Genomic DNA, 10,722 nt, shown 5'->3' on the forward strand with positions numbered 1-10,722 from the left:
CCATTGGCTGGAGAACGTAGCTTTTTCTCAGTCACATTCCCCACTTACACTGGAGGCCAAGCAGGATCTCTGTGTCTCCTATGTTCCCATTGGCAGGAGAGTTTGGCCTTCTCGGTATCTCCACTGCCCCTCTTACCTTGGAGGCAGACCTGCTGTTCTGGGCATCTTCTTGTCCCCTTGGATAGAGAGCTTGGATTCCCTTTGTTCTCTTCCCTGTCACAGGGGCTGGATAACACAGCCTATGATATTAGTCGAAATAATGCTGAATGAATGAGCAAATGGATAAGGGTACAGCGACGTTCTTCTGCTGTAAACGGTGAAGCTGTAGGGAAAGTAACAGCACAGGGGCATGTGGTGGAGGTTCGCCAGAGAAGAACTGGGAGACACAATGTGTGCCATGCGCCTGTAATGCTATGGGTACAGTGTGTATGTGCTAGGGGCCTGTCAGGGGGACTACGACAGGCAGGAAGAAAGCAACCTAATGCAAGTATAAGATATTTTTAAACCATGTATTACATATATTTGTTGTCTTTGCTATTCAGACAGAACTTAATGCTACAGCTTCAAAGCCCTTTAAAAAATAGCGGTTGTTATCACCCCATTGCGGGGATTTTCACTCTCGGTGATCTATCAGACTGAGGCAAGTGACTACAAAAAAGAGGGTCTCCTGTCCCAAATAAGCAATACGCTTTGTTCTAAAGCGAAGCACATGCATGTTGTGGCTTTGTTGCTTCATTGGTATTTGATTGTGTTTGTAGCTCGGATGGTAATATGTTGTAGAGCAGGGTTGTCCAACTCCAGGCCTCGAGGGCTGGAATACTGACGGGTTTGCCGGATAACCCTTCATTAATAGTCATGAGAAGAAATCTGCATAATTTAGAATCATTGTATGCACATTTATCTCATTAATATTAATGAGAGCTATCCTGAAAAGCCAACATGTTTCCAGCCCTGGAGGCCTGGAGTTGGACAACCCGGTTGTAGCGTATTGTGTATGCAGTAGGCATGTCTACAGCAGCATAAACGAGCCCAATAGGAACAGACATTTGGCTCTAACACTCAAGGAAAGCCCAAGTTTGAACCACAGGGCCTTGTAGTGAGGTTGGGCGGGGTTGCATCAATACCTTTCTTTGCGGCATACAACGCTAACACTTTCCCCTTATCATTTCATTTCAGAACCCCCGGTAAGTTGCCTGTCAGTTTCTTCAAGCAGTAAGTAGAACCCTGGAGCTCCCTGGCGTCTTACCAGTCATCAGTAGCTGAACGGAGGGACACACTTTCCTCATCCAGTGTTCCTGGGGCGTTGCACCGAGCCCTTCACAATCAGCCCTTTTTTAAATTTTCCTTCAGTGGCTGCTGACTTATTAATTATAGTTAACACATCTGAATGTCTGCTGTGGCTTCCATTTCTTTTGACAATGTTCTTTGTTTTTCAGCTAACCACGACTCCTGAACCCAAGACGACTATTCCAATCACCACTCGGGTATGTTTCATTAACATTACTGATGCAGGATAGGGTAGAGGGTGGCACAGTGGCGAAGGAGGCAGGAGAGAGGGGCAGAGGAGGCAGGAGAGAGGAGTCTAAAGTTGATGGAATCAATTCTTGGAAAAGCCAGGGATTGTTTCAAAATGTCCACGAAGAGGCCAGTGACCTTTAGCAGACGGCTTTTCTAAACCCATGCATCAGCCCGCCTTAAGATGATTGTTGGCACAATTGTTTACAGTTGTAATATAAACACATACTAACTCATTTACATGGGCAGCATGTGGGATGGAGCGGTTTAGTTAAGGTGTGATCAGTGAAATAACTGTTCCAAGTTGTACAAGAAAAGCATGGGGAGGCGGCGTATGAGGGAGAAGAGAAGAAGGTGAAGTGGGGGCGGAAGAACGGTCGAGGGAGGGCACTCATAACCTTGGTCACACACCCAATCAATGATCAAAGAGGAAAAGGTCTCACCAATGGCATAGTAAGAGCGCAAGCGCAAAAAGGCCTCTGAAAGCTCATTCCATGATGGCACCATCTCACGCCGCTGTTTGGCCAGCGGCCTCCAGCTTGATCAAGAGAATGTAAAAGAACGAAATCGTGCTATTAAACATCTGTAGCACAAATCTTGCACTCAGTTATTTAGTATTACGGAATTCCAGAAAGAGTTCCAGAAAGTCTGAATGTATCCCTTCAAATTTGATCGAGTTGATTCCTGCTCTGCATTCAGTTTTTCCCCAGACTTGGACAATATAAAAAGTGCTCAAGACAAACATTGATCTGCATTTCATTGATGCTTTCTAAATCATGCATTGCTCTTCTTGCACATGTTATTTCTGTCCTGAGAAACATGTGTTTTGGGGATTTGGCCTAGTGCTTTACAGTTCTGACCAATTTGGCCCCCATCATGAGCTGTGGGTCCATCCCTTCTTGGTCTGCTTCTAACACTTCGTTTAAGAGACTTCAAGCAGCACAAGATCCGGCGTGTCAGCGTACCTGGTTCATTTCTGCTGTCCTGGCGTGAATTGGCGTCTCTTTAGCCGCAGCTGTGTATTTGTCTGCAGACCAAAATAATCTATAGCAAGATGTTTGTGCATCCAACGTATTACAAAAAAAGTTACGTAGCTTCGGTAATGATAGTTCTGGTGGATGTTTTTTTGAAAATTCCTAATGGTCTACCCAACTCTGCCCAGCAACCTTAAAATGTTCCTGGGTCCTCAGTGGCAGAATTAAGGAACTGAGGGTAAGATTGCTAATGCACCACATTTTCCAATTAGTGCCCTGCAGCAACCATGCAACCTCCTGGGACATAAAGGGGGCGTCTTGGTTCAGATAGATTCAAGAGTCTGAGACTAGAATTTGAGATATTTCCGAATGAAGTATTTGCAGAGGAAAATAAATAGCCATCAAAATTTGCTATGTTGATTTTGATACCATTTGGTATGCGAGTTCTCCCTCTTTAAAACAGTTCTTAAAAAGAAAGTGACATTGCCACACGAAAAATGATTAATTGAAAAGGTAAAATATGGCGATGCAAGAAAATTGCAAAATAGTGTGACGATATATTCATTGAAAAAATGTTTGTTGGCCTTGAGAAAAATCCCCAAGGTCCACGGATTCTCCAACGATGGTCAAATGAAAACTAACACCTATAACACTTCCCTTGAATCTAGAGCAGGGATCCACAACCTTCAGCTCTCCAGATGTTTCGGACTACTATTCCCATGGTATTTGGCTACTGACTAAGCTTGTTAAGAATGATGGGAGTTGTAGTCCAAAACATCTGGGGAGCCAAAGGTTGCAGACACCTGATCTAGAGCAACCCCTGAAGTCTCTGGATAAGCAGTTATAACACGCATTGCTGAAGAAACTTGCTTCTATCCACTGCACTGGCAGGGTATTACAGCCTTGCTGATGTACTCTAGTGACCCCAAAGTCTTCAGGGAAATAGGAGCGGTGGAGTTCCAAGAGTTCATTGGGCAAAATTACCAACTCAGTTGATGATAACGCTGTAACCTTGCTCATACCCGTGATCGCTGTATTCCACACTGCTACTCACTTCATGAGGACCACCAGCAAACCATCTCCGAACAGGATTGCATTATTCAGTTACATGTCTTTATATCAGGTCATTTATAACGAATACCCATCTATCGAATATTTTATCTTGAAAACGGTTATAGTGAATACATTTCTTTTGGTGGGCACCCCCCAAACCCCTGTTTCCCACGCCTAAAAACCCATCCCACCCGTTTCCCAAAACTATTTAACCCTTTACCCCACCCTAAATACATTCACTATAAATGTTTTCAAGATAAAAGATTCGATATATGTGTATTCAATATATAGGATTCGATCTAAACACTGTATACCCATTATTCCTCAATGACAAAAAACAACAGGTTACATTTGGCCCTCTCATCTGTTTGCAGGAGTCCATGCAGGCACCTACATGGGAAATCTAGCCTCGCATCGCACTCCCAGAAACGCAGCATCCAAATAATCCTGAAGGTTTGCCGGTCCCATATGTAAAACCTGCCCTGATCTACCTGACTGGGGAAGTGCGTGAAGAAGCCGCCTCTAAACACACAGCTGTGAAAAACAAAGATCATCTTCCTTGCCTCGCCACATGTTCCTACCTCACCTCCATTGCCCCAACCCATACATTTCCAAATGTTCTTTTATATTCTCTCACTCATCCAAACATCTGTGAGATCTCCTCAAGAGCTCATCCCAAACCAATGTCATCACCAAAAACACTTTCTCAAACAAGCGAGGAGAAGTCTTGCGTACTCTGCTCAAGACACAGTTGGCTGGCACAATGTGCACCAAACTGGGCAAGGTCTATGGCCCCTACACAGGACTCAGAGATTCAGCAGTGTGACCCTCAGGAAGGCCAGGACACAACTGAAAGGTGTTACGCTGGCCTAAAGATCAGATATGCCTCATTCCCAGCCCTTAGAGATAGTCAGTGCCTTTGAGGAGGAGGCAAAGTCCAGGGCAGAATACTGATCCTCACCTTAAAAAGACTAACAGGCACTGCTCCCACTCCTCATTTGCAAAATGGCGGCCGCAAGACAGGATGCTTCTACATCAGGGCCGCTATAACTTGGAACAGCCACTCTCTCCGTATTAGATGACAGATAAACCTTAGTATGGAAATCTCTTACACTTTTCAGTTTCTCAAACACTAGACCTGTAAAATAACTATTTAGAAATGGCCGGACTCGACAACCATCATCGAGCACCGGGCCCACAGCAGAGACCGAACGTAGAGGAGCTTATATACGCATAAACACTTGAGAAGATCATCTTGGCTAGCATGTAACACTGGGACTTCCGATAAAATGAACACAATTGAACTTTACGTGCAAGTTACAATAATGAACAACGTAACAACTCTTTTAACTAGCAGACAAGCATTAAGTAAGCACAATGATCGAATGGTTGGGTTGCATTAATGAAACAAGCATTGCGTGTGCGGCCATTAAATTAATAACCCATTTGGATGGAGTGCCAATCATTTTAGTGGGTCCTTGGGCACAATGTGAGAAATGAAGGGATAGATCCCAGCTTGAAAATCGAGAACATTTCAGGTAACATCGGTAGCCAACGCTCTTTTGTGGATATTGGGTGTCTGAGTTCCAGAGGTGTCGGGCGAGAACTAAGGTTCTCATTGGCTGCTCTGTCATATGGAAGAGTTTGCGTGGTTCACTTGGATTTCTGTAACACATTCAGTAGAATTCAATGCTAACGGTTCCTCAAGAAACCTGATGGCCTTGAGCTAGAGGCCAAGTTAGAAAGCTGGGATAAGAAATAGATGATTGACAAGCGCCACCAGATGCAGCTGTACAGAATGGAGGGTGGAAAGTGGGGCCCTGAATAGGATCTATTTGGGGGGGTTATGTTTGCATCAGACGATACAGCAAGGGAATTGAAACGGTGCAGAGATATCCCATCCTATTCGGAGAAGGAGCAGTGTTGAGGAAAGCTGATCCCTCCAAAGAACTAATCGAAGACTGCCTGAGTAAACTGCATGAACTATGGAGGAAGCTAACAATCCTGTGCTTACTTTCTTGACTTCTGTCCTTGTATTACACAGGGTGTGTGTGAGGGCGTAACATGCAGTGACCCTCCTACGTGTCACAAGACGGGCCAAAATGCGGCTGAACACTGGCCTGAAGGCACCGGCCCTGACTCGTGCTGCCCCACGTACATATGTGGTGAGTTCTTTACTAGGACATGGGCTCTAAGTGGTGTGGGAACAAAGCTGCAGAACTGTTAAATCGCTTTGCAGAGCGTTACAACGTACAGGCTTTCCATGTCCCAGCGTCTCCTGGTTCCAAGCCATGACATCACTCTTCCATTTGACCTTCTTGGAAGATTAAATATCTGAGTTGACTCTTCTGGGATTCCAACCTGTGCCTGCAGGCCACACATTCTTTTAAGGGGGTTCCATGTGTTAAAATCGGGCAAAAAATGGCAGTGGACACAAAATATTGCGGCAAAAAGACTGTCGTTTTGCTGCACCAATCCATGTAAAGGATGCAGGGGACACCCCTGCAACCCCCGGACACATTATACCATTGAAGTGGAGCAGGGATCATACCCACCCCCCTTAAATGGTGTAATGGGGTACACCTTTAACCGGTCAAACCACAGCATTTTTGGCGCGATATTTTGTACGGGCGACATTTTTGCCATGATTTTATCACTGCACACCTATAAGGGAGACACTTAACTTGTAGAACTATCCAATTCCCCTTAAATTCCACAAGTCTGCGCGATAGCCTCAGGCCAGCGAAGGAGTCGGGAGCAGTTGCTCAGCCTCCGCACTACAAGTGCTTGCGGCTCTTCAATTCACGTACCAAGTTCCTTCCTAGCAGAGGAAGCAAATATCCTTGACTTGTGCATCGATGAACACAAGACACTTAGGCTCTTCCTGGATACATTAAATTCCCCAGGCCCATACCCATCTGACCAGTGAGGTCCACAGGACATGTCCATTCCTTGCCACTCCCAAATATCCAGTAAATTCCTAGGGATCTCTGGCCGTCCACCCTCCAGGTCCCATCCATCGATGTATCCAAATCTGAACAACCCGACATTCCAAAGTTCCTAGCTCCCTGGCAGGAGAGGACCGTAGGAAGAATCCCATATTGATAACGTTTCATGAGACCCGATGCTCTGCATTGTGACAGTGTCATTAAGAATAGTGCCACACTCCCATTAGAAGTACTGCACGCTGTAATTAGCAATGGTATATCAAGTGGTCCACATGTTTCATGGCTCTACCGTCCTGCAGTGCTTCCAAAATACCACAAAACTTCAAAAAGAGAAACTGCACCGCCAACCCTGTTTGACGGATGGAGAAGCCTGAGGTCCGCGGCGGCACTCTCCTAGTGGTCCATCCTCCTGCGCACTGCCCATCTCCATGCACAAGATATTAGTCACAGCCCAACGCGGAGTGCCCCGACAGAGGCACCAAGAACACATGACTAAATGGCCACTGGATCCTCACGGGTTGCACTGCACTAACTCAGGCCTGTCCTTTTCTCTCCCTTTTCTCCCATCAGAATGTACCACCCCTTGCCATCCGGCGGAGACCTGCCCAGAAGGATTCAAAGTGGTGGAGGTGTTCAACAAAGAAACCGAGTGCTGTCCTCATTACTACTGTGGTAATTACTGGGGCATGCATTGTAACCATACAGTCTCGGAAGATAACTGGTCATGATAGTAAATGTAAACAGTGCTCCCAGACTCCCAGATGGCAAGAGTAAATTCTGGGTACAAAATCAGCAGAGCCCCGACTAAGAGGCCGCTCCGGCAGTGACTTCAGGCGAAGGTCCAAGGAAGATTGGTAGCCCCGTCACTGCCGCAGCTTCAAGGGCAGCGTTTGAGGCTAATTTACAAGCTGCAACCTGTCACCCTCAGGGTGTGCCCCTATGGACAGTGCTGCGTTGCGCCCCAGCTAGGTTGCACCTTATGAATCCCCCTCACACATTGCTACTGTGCTAGTAGAAACCAGATGCAGCTCAAGGAAACTGGGAGGGAGCATCGGGGGTCGTGTAGGAGAGCAGAGAGTTATTAGGTTCCTAGAGAGGTTGAAAAGTCACCTGGATGCAAGTGGGGTCACCAGATCATTAGGGCAACGGAGCGCATCAAGATAATGCTGGCAGATAGAACAGAAATGACTCCAAGAGCAACTGTACATATTCCAGAAGAGCACGCAACAGCTCGGTCAGACCCATCTAACATATCGACAATCAAACACGATACTCTTTGAAGAGGTCAACTAGAGAGACTGTCCGCAAACTAGTTCGCACACTGGCACAGATGCTGGAGAGCTCTCACATTTCCCAGTTCCATGCATAAGAAAGTCTCCCAGTCCAGTTTACTTTTCCCTTGGAATTCTGAAACGTGTAGTCTTTTTCATGTTAAATGTAGGAATACAAATCCCAGATATCCAAGAAAAAAGACAGGCTTGCATGACCTTCCCACACTGGAATTGACAACCTTGAGAGCTCTGTGAGCCTAATTCAGTGTCAAAGGCTGTAGAGCCTGGTGTCCGGGCTCCCCCCCCCCAGCGCTCAGGCTGCAGTTATTGGCCTCGCTGGTTCCATCCTCTCTCGCAATGTCTCTGTAGCTTGGTCTCTGCTGGTGTCTTTCCTGCCAGACTAGCTGCAATGCTTGGTCCGTCTGTGTCTGAGTTACTTAGGTGCAGAGGTCTCGGTCTCTCTCTCTCTCTCTCTCACAATGTCTCTGTAGCTTGGTCTCTGCGGGTGTCTTTCCTGCCAGACTGGCTGCGCAGCCTGAATTTCTGGGTCTATCATCCACCACTTTGACTGTGCATCTTGATCTGTTGGTTATGGCGGTCATATTTCTGGCTTCTGAAGGCCTCTCCATGCCACACTGGCTGTACTGCTTGGTCTTACTGTGTCTGTGTGACTTAGGTGCAGAGGTCTCTGTCTCTGTCTCTCTCTCTCTCTCTCTCTCTCTCTCTCACTCTCTCTTTCTCTCGCTCTCTCTCTTTCTCTCTCTCTCTCTTTTCCCCACTGATACACAGGCTACAGATGTTGCCTGCATTGTATCGCAGTGACTGACACTTCAAGCCACTCACCTGCAATGGCTATGGTTTTTCCATAAAAGCCTCCAAAAGTAGCATTGCCATCTGAAGGTAGTGCCCTCCTCCTGCATCAGGGGGAAGGGGATAGTGGATCTTGATGGATCCGTCCATGCCAAGTGATCAGGTCGTTAATACGTTGTGTAGCCTTGGGTCACATAATTAAGCCTGGCAGATCATGGGCAGGGTCATGAGCCTGGGGTAAGGAACTGCCCACTGGCTAGTTCCAAAGACAAAGGGCCTCATTACGAGGGTTGGAGGTAGCCATGGTGCTATTAGCACCATGGCTACCCCCTTACCGCATACCGGGTCCGGGTTCTCGGAAAGGGTGCTTACCAGGTCATTCCAACCTTGGAGGACCCGGTAAGTCTCCATTCTGAAAACCATTCCCCATTCCCATTCGAGCCCCCATAGGGCTCAATGGGAATGGGGAAGGAGCTAATAACGGGCCCGCAAATAGCTCCTTGGTCCCTTAGCGGCTCCAGTGAAGGGCGGCTGGTAAAACCAGCCAGCCTTAGTGGGACCCGCTAAGGGACCTAGGAATGCAGCGGTAAGGAGATAATGGCACCAGCATCCTTACCGGTGCCGTTAACCCCTTATCGCCGCACTCGTAATGAGTCCCAAAGTCAAGGGCTGTAAATAACAGAAGGATAATCATCCCGAGCCCTCCTGGCCCTTCCCGAGGTCTGTTGGCACATGCAGTTGCCCAGCTTTGAAGGAATGTGCATGATGGTAGACTGGCATTCAAATCAGAATGTTTGGAACAAGAGATCATAGTCTGCATTCTGAGCATTCTGATTGGCCGAGAGTGAGTTCGTAGCAGAATCCATGTTCTGAAATCAGTTAGCGACCTTACTAGAAACCCCTTCTGAGATAGCAGCCATTTGTGCAGCTGGGGGATACGTAACAGCCAGCCTTGCAACACTTGCGTGAATTGTTAAGATGTTACGGGGCATTGGACCAACACGTGTTGCGCCCATTTCATTATGCTTGGGTGCCACTGTGTGGAATTCTGTTTGGGCGGGCCTAGAATGCTTGCAGAGGCTGCCTAATGATGTGCATTTTAAAACTATCGGTGCAGTTTGCATGAAACCTACAGATGTGGGGGGTCTCTCGCTTGCAGTGAATGCAACATTGCTCTAACAAAATGTATTAACACCTGTGATTGATGGGTATAAGGATAATGAAAGAAAAAGGAAATGGGAGAGTGGATGTGGGATTGCACACTCAGTGCGACTCACGTAGATGCTCGGGGTGGGGGCAGTGCAATGATACTTGTTCTTGGGGTTTTATTGGAGTTCATGTGATCATGGCCTAAACTCTATTCTCTCTGCTTTTGTTTTCAGCACCACGGGTAAGACTTGTTTGATTTTCTTCACGCAGTAAGTACACTTCTGAACAAGGAAGGATGCCTTTTCTCTGGCGATTTGTGTTTGGGCCTCATGCCCTGTGTTTGGGAGGCATTTTACATACCCTAACTCTGCCAATCCCTATACGTGTGTGGCAGCACACTCCTTAAAGCTTGACCAATCTCATTATTAACTCGCACATATATTGAATGTACCGCTGTTCCTTTTGCAAGCACTGCAAAGTTTATGGGATTGCAAGGTTTGTGGTGGACGCTCAACTGTATTGCATCAAGATCGGTGATGATAGGAAGGGAGAGGGGGGGATAAGCCGTGCAGTAGGGCTTGGGGCATTATATGGCATGGGCTTGTTGTATAGCAGCGAGTGGGCCTTGGGGCATTATATGGCATGGGCTTCTTGTATAAGAGTGAGTGGGACTTGGATCATTATATGGCATGGGCTTCTTGTATAGAATAGATTGGGACTTGGGGCATTATATGGCATGGGCTTCTTGTATAGAATAGATTGGGACTTGAGGCATTATATGGCATGGGCTTCTTGTACAAGAGTGAGTGGGATTTGGGGCATTATATTGCATGGGCTTCTTGAATAGCAGCGAGTGGGACTTAGGGCATTATATGGCATGGGCTTCTTGTATAGGAGTGAGTGGGACTTGGGGCATTTCATGGCATGGGCTTCTTGTATAGAATAGATTGGGACTTGGGGCATTATATGGCATGGGCTTCTTGTATAGAATAGATTGGGACT

General features: G+C 46.8%; 1 long non-coding RNA gene across 1 annotated transcript; it reads left to right on the plus strand.

The window, feature by feature from the left end:
• Nucleotides 1-1,392: 1,392 nt before the first annotated feature.
• Nucleotides 1,393-7,206, plus strand: LOC138453411 (uncharacterized). Its single transcript, XR_011260420.1, has 3 exons — nt 1,393-1,484; nt 5,587-5,707; nt 7,061-7,206. It is a non-coding gene; the product is annotated as an uncharacterized lncRNA (long non-coding RNA).
• Nucleotides 7,207-10,722: the final 3,516 nt, after the last annotated feature.

This window comes from Ambystoma mexicanum, chromosome 1p (genome assembly GCF_040938575.1).
Source record: "Ambystoma mexicanum isolate Mex_15411 chromosome 1p, UKY_AmexF1_1, whole genome shotgun sequence".
Classification (NCBI taxonomy): Eukaryota; Metazoa; Chordata; class Amphibia; order Caudata; family Ambystomatidae; genus Ambystoma; species Ambystoma mexicanum.